This window comes from Rhinolophus sinicus, linkage group LG14, assembly GCF_036562045.2.
Source record: "Rhinolophus sinicus isolate RSC01 linkage group LG14, ASM3656204v1, whole genome shotgun sequence".
NCBI classification, from domain to species: Eukaryota; Metazoa; Chordata; class Mammalia; order Chiroptera; family Rhinolophidae; genus Rhinolophus; species Rhinolophus sinicus.
Genome location: NC_133763.1, coordinates 13195305 through 13201075, shown reverse-complemented (window position 1 = coordinate 13201075; position 5771 = coordinate 13195305). Strand labels below are relative to the sequence as shown.

Sequence of the window (5771 nt, the reverse complement as noted above, 5' to 3'; positions counted from 1 at the left end):
TCACTGAGAGTGCGCAGGCGCAACTTCAGCTCTGCCTTCTGGGAATTAGAGTCTTCGAGCCTCTCTATTGGCCATCGACTGCTGGGATCTTAGGTACATAAAGAACTACAAATACCGTGAGGCCAGGTGGTTCAGCGCCCGCGGAGGGGAGGAAGAGGAAGACAGTAGGAAGGAGGGGCAGAAAGGAAGATAGTCACTCAAGTTGCCAGCCGGGAGTTGTAGTTTTAACTGTGTCGGCTTTGCCGTCATCCTCACTCTGGGGCCCAAGCAAAAGAGTGGGAGAGACCATCTTTCCTAGGATGCACTGCGGTGCGTCAAGCTTCACTTCCCCTTAGGCTGAGGGAAGGATACAGGGAAGCTTGGTAAGGAGCAGATTTAAAGGGATGGGTGTCGGAAGCAGAAGGTCCGAACTTCACGACTTCTAGAAGGGGAGGGAAATGAAAGGCTCTCTGAAGAAGGTACAGTAAATAAATGTCCAGAGATATGGCGGGCTGGGAAGTTGAGAGAAATGGTCTTTAGGCTGGTGGTCGTAAGAAAAGGGGGAAAATAGTGAATTGATTATCAGAGTATTTGTTAAGGTCTTTTTTTTCCGCCACACTTTTCTATTTTCATTCCTCCCGCTTTTTAAAGTCACTGAGGCGCCTGAGCCCCGTTTTCTGCCTTATTTCCCTCTCTACTGAGGGTCGCTGAGGCGCCGTTTATTTCCTTGTCCCCTATACTTTTTTGCAGTTCACAACACACTACCTCCTCCCCTCAGAGAGTAATAGCAGTCATTCATTTATTAAGTTCTTAATTTATGTTTGTCACAGAGTTTATATACAGGGTATCATTTGTTCTTCGTAATAACCTTGTTAGGAAACACGGTCAGAAAGGAAATGACTTGCTTAAGTTCAGGCGGTCATTAAGTGACTGGATAGGCATTCAGACCTAGATCTATACCCATTTTACAGATTAGGGGCGTAGGCAGGAAAGGTTAGGCTGGTATTAATAAATTAGTAACTACCTTCTGGTTACTATTATAGTTGATGAAAGAATGTCCAGCCTAAGAAAATGCCTTATAAGAGTTTATTTGAGCCAAACTGATAATAACTGCCAGGAAGCAAAATCTTAGTGGATTGAGATAATGCTCCAGAAAATGGCAGTGTTGCAGATTATTTTATACATTAGACTCAAAAGAGGAGATGTAAGGAGGGTTACATGAAATTCATTGGTGGTAGATTAAGGGGGCAGGAGAAAGCAAAGAGGGAAAATCTCTGAGATTGAATAAAAAGTAAAACAGACACATGCTTCTTTTACATTGGTGGGTACAGTATAGTTATTTACAGCACGTAGAGATGGTATGTGGGCAACAAAATAACAATGTGGTTTTGTGTTCTGGTGCTGGTGGTTGTGCCTTCAAGGGGTCTGGAAAAGAAAATTACTCTGACGTTTCAAAGGTATATTATCTTAGATGCACAAAAATAATAAGCAATTTCAAAGGAAAGGATTGACTTTTGTCAAATGAAGCCACAGGCCTACGATGAGACTACCCACCATGACCCGCTTTTAGTGAGGAATTTTTGTGTTCAGACCACCCTGTGTGATTACCTTGGTCTCTGGTTTGTCAGGTTTAGTATGTAGCCCCTTTTTTCCTCCCCATAGTTGTACATTATATGTTCCCATATATCATCTGAGCCTCACACTAGTCCTGTGATACCTTTACCAGGTATGGTTAACTCCATTTACAGTTGTAGAAACAGACTAAAAGGAATTAAATGACTTGTTCAAGGCAAATCACAGGTGTATCTCAGACTCAGTGAGTGCTTTTTACACTATTTCCTCTACAAAAAAAAAAAGCTATTAAGATCAGACCTTTTGTTATGCCTCTGGATCTCGTAGTGACTCGGGTTGTAAGAATGTATACCCTTAAAAGAGCTTTATTTTATTACTTATATGCTGGGAAACTGCCTTTTCATGCAAAACACATTCATTATTTTAATTATTATTGTACAATCAACCCCTTTCACTTATTCTGGAAATTCTTGCTTTCAAATCTTAGCTAAGTGAACTTCCTCAAAATTTCTGAAACATTTGGCACAAGATAGATACATCAGTGCAGTCCATGAGATCATATGTCTTCTGTAGTTGCCAAGGGAAATGTTTACCTGGTTAGATTTTTTGAGTAAATAGAATTTGATGCTTGAAATGAACCATCTGTAAGATAGACACTCCTAAAGGGTATTAGTACTGACTTTCACCTAATTATTTTCTATAATGTTCTTCAAAATAAATGCTGTTTGGAAGAGATGTTTTGAAATACGCTTGGAAATCCTTCAAATGTTAATTATTTTCTCTCCCAATTCTACTTGGCCCATGTAAAAATAATGTTACCTTCAAACAAGATAGGTAATGTTACTTATCTTGAAGGGGCTAATTTTTAAGAAAGTTTTTCTTAAAGAATTAATTCATGCAGCAAAAGTTGTTTATTTCTGTTTTGATAATAGTCTGGTGGTAACTGCATATGTGGTCTTGGAACTGATTTTTTTAATTGAGTGTTTATATGTTGAGAAACTGCATATGCCCTTTAAGTGGAAATTGTTTTTTACCGTGACTGAGAAATTGCATCTGCAGTGAAATTTTATTTTTCTCATGCAGAACCCAAAGAATTGAATTATGAAAGCTGACAGCAAGCAGTGTGCAGTTCTAACACTGTCTGCACCTTTATGTCTTATCATCACAAAGCCAAATTTTCCTTAGTAGTGATACATATGAACAGTGAACTAGATTTTTTAAATTGCACCGGAATCTGTCATTCTGAATCATACCTTGACAAAATAACCATTCCCCACACTGCTGGAAAAATGGGCAGCGTTTCTCTCGCTTGTCAAGTATAATCCACTTGACTGATCCAGTGCTCATTTCCCCATATGGAACATTAGTTAGAAACAGTCTTCCCAAACTAAATTTGATATTTAAACCCGTTTATTACTGTAGTTCTCCTAATTTTAAGGATTCTACTTTTGAGGGAAAATTTAGAAATACCCTGGTATAAGCATTGTTAAAGGAGGCAGGAGGAAAAGGTAAGTTTTCAAGCAGTTCTAGAGTTAAATTAGATCATTTAACCTGAAAGGCACTAATTTAATGAATCTGTAGGTGCAGTCAAAGTTCAGAAAATAAGAAAGCTAACATAAAGGAAAGGGCAATAATATTAACAATGCCAAGTTCAATATGTGAATGAATTCTTTACAGGTACTTAGAAGGTATGCGTACCTATAAAGTAAGAAAACGAAATTTTGTTAGGACAAAATAGAGCATACTGTTTCTTATAGGACATAGGAGTGCTAAAAGCTTCTAACCTACTTGTAAGAGATACACATGCTTCCTTCCTCTTCCCCCAAAATTCCATGATCTTAATTGCCTCATAACTTTCACAAGATCTTTGTGGAATACATAATAGTTCTTGTTCTTATCTCAGTATTCCAGATGGGAAATATGAGCTGGACACCTACTATGTCAGCTGCTCCGATACATAACTCTTCTACCACCATCATCCTTGTATATGAATTGCCAAAATTCAATTAAAACTGAAGCCTATTTTGCTTTTCTTTCATAATTTCTAGTATGGCACTTCTAAACTTCCTGTATTGCTTTTAACAAACCTGATAAATGCAAAAGCTAAAGGCATATACTTAATGTAAATGCGAAAGGCATCCACTTCACAACAGAGCAACCGTCATTGTTTTTTCTCTTTTATATTAGAGAAGGAAGGGAATCATAACTTTGGGGATTGTGTTAAGTAAGCCACATACTTTCTCCCATGAAGTGTACATCCATACAAAGAGTTGACTGTGTTACTCCAGATATCTATCCTGGATGATGAGATGTCGAGTCACAAGCTTATTTTGAAGCTTGGGAATGGGTGTGGGAGGGACTTAATTACTAAAGTAAATATAGGAATTTAAAGGGATGCAGAAGGCCATCCCTATCCCAGAGGAGCTCAGAGTCTAATAGAAGAAATAGGCTAATCTAAATTGTTTGTAAATACAAGTCGAGTAAAGCATATAGTCCATCAAAACAATGCAGGAAAATAAGTATCAAATACTATGAAAAATGTATGGAGGGATTTATTATAGGGCAGGTGCTTTTAGGTGTATTATCTTAATCTTTAAAACAATGCTGTGAGATAGGTAGTATTGTCCTTACACAGATGAGAAGATGTAACTCTGAAAGGTTAACATTATCATGATTAGCAGGTAGCAGAGCTGGGCTTCAAAGCAGGGTTTTCTTCCACGTTCAGCCCTCACTCTTTCTACCTCACAACTGCTTAGTAATTTGAGAAACAATTAGCCCAAAAGTGAGTGCAAACTGGTGGCAGTGGCCAAAGTTGGCTTAGATGTATTTTTATTTGGCCAGCAGCAATTTAACTGTTTTTTTAATGTGAATATCTTTGGGCAGTGGCCAGCACTTCACTCTTTAAGATTGTACACCAGGCCCTTTTGACACAAATTACCTACCTGGCTCTAGAAAGCATTTGGGTTTTCTATATCAGGCAGTAACTGGGGACAGAGAGGAGCTATGCTCAAAAGGCTCATGGAGAAGATATAACGAAGGGTGGAAGAGGACTTCATGAACAAAAATTGCAGAGTATTTGAGGAAGAATGATTGGCAGTATTTATCATTATATAAAAGTGAGAAAGGTCAAGTACAAGAGCTAGAAGTTATGCCTTAGCACAGTAATTCTTCACCTTCAGTAAGCCTCAGAATCAAATGTAAGGCTAAAAGAGATTTCTGCGCTCCACCCCAGAATGAGTGCATCTGGAGGGAAGCCTGAGAATTTGCATTTCTAGCAAGTTCTCTGGTACTGCTTGCTGGTGCTGGTCCAAGGGTCACACTTTGAAAAATCATTGCTTACCAGGCTATAGGGCACTTGGGGGAAGGGCTTAAGCCAAGATTTTGTTTCTGTGTTTCTCTTGTTTTAAGTACAAAAGGAATTGCTTAACGTAGAATGTTTAGAAAATAAGTGAAAAGAAAATTAAAATTAGTCTGTTACCAGTTAGAGGTTACAGTTAACATTTTTGATGGATCTTAGAATTTTTTTCCTAAAAAAAGTATAGTTTTTAAAAAAACCAAAATTGTATCATCATCATCATCATCATAACTATTAACACTTATTAAGCATCTGTGCACCAGGGTCTTTACATGTATTTCCTTAATCCTTATAATATCCTTATGAGCCAGGTACTATTATTATCATTCTTATTTTACAGATGAGAAAACTGAGGTTCAGCGAGGTTTAAGTTGCTGAGTGTTTCATTGCTAGTAAATGGCATAATTAGGATTAAAAACCCAAGCAACGTGACTCCGGAGCCTATACACTTAACCATTTTGCTATACTGACTCTTTTGCCATCCTGACCGTTATGCTGTACTATACTGCACACTGTCTTTAACCTGTATTGTTTAATCACATCAAGAACAATAGTCTTGATAATATTAAACATTTTTGTCCAACATTGAAAATGAAAGCCTATTTTTTTATTTTACAATGAGACCTTGTTTTATTGCCTTTCGCTTTATTGTGCTTCGCAGATACTGAGTTTCTTTACAAATTGAAGGTTTGTGGCAACCCTGCGTGGAGCAATTCTATTGATGCCGTTTTTGTAACAGCATGGGCTCACTTTGTGTCTCCGTGTTTACTTCCAGTGAAGATGCTGTGAAGATTGTTGAAATGACAACAAAAGATTTAGAATATTACATAAACTTAGTTGATAAAGCAGCAGCACTGTTTAAAAG

General features: G+C 37.8%; 1 protein-coding gene across 6 annotated transcripts in view; it reads left to right on the top strand.

Moving 5' to 3' along the window:
* Positions 1–262: 262 nt before the first annotated feature.
* SGK3 (serum/glucocorticoid regulated kinase family member 3) overlaps positions 263–5771 on the top strand; it is a 138953-nt gene continuing 133444 nt past the window's right edge. For 2 of the 6 annotated variants that reach the window (XM_074319001.1, XM_074319002.1), the window contains exon 1: positions 263–458. The gene's annotated coding sequence lies outside the window, so the exon portion shown is untranslated. The remainder of the gene's footprint in view (positions 459–5771) is intronic. The other 4 variants (XM_074319012.1, XM_074319011.1, XM_074319013.1 and 1 more) reach the window with 4 other exon arrangements.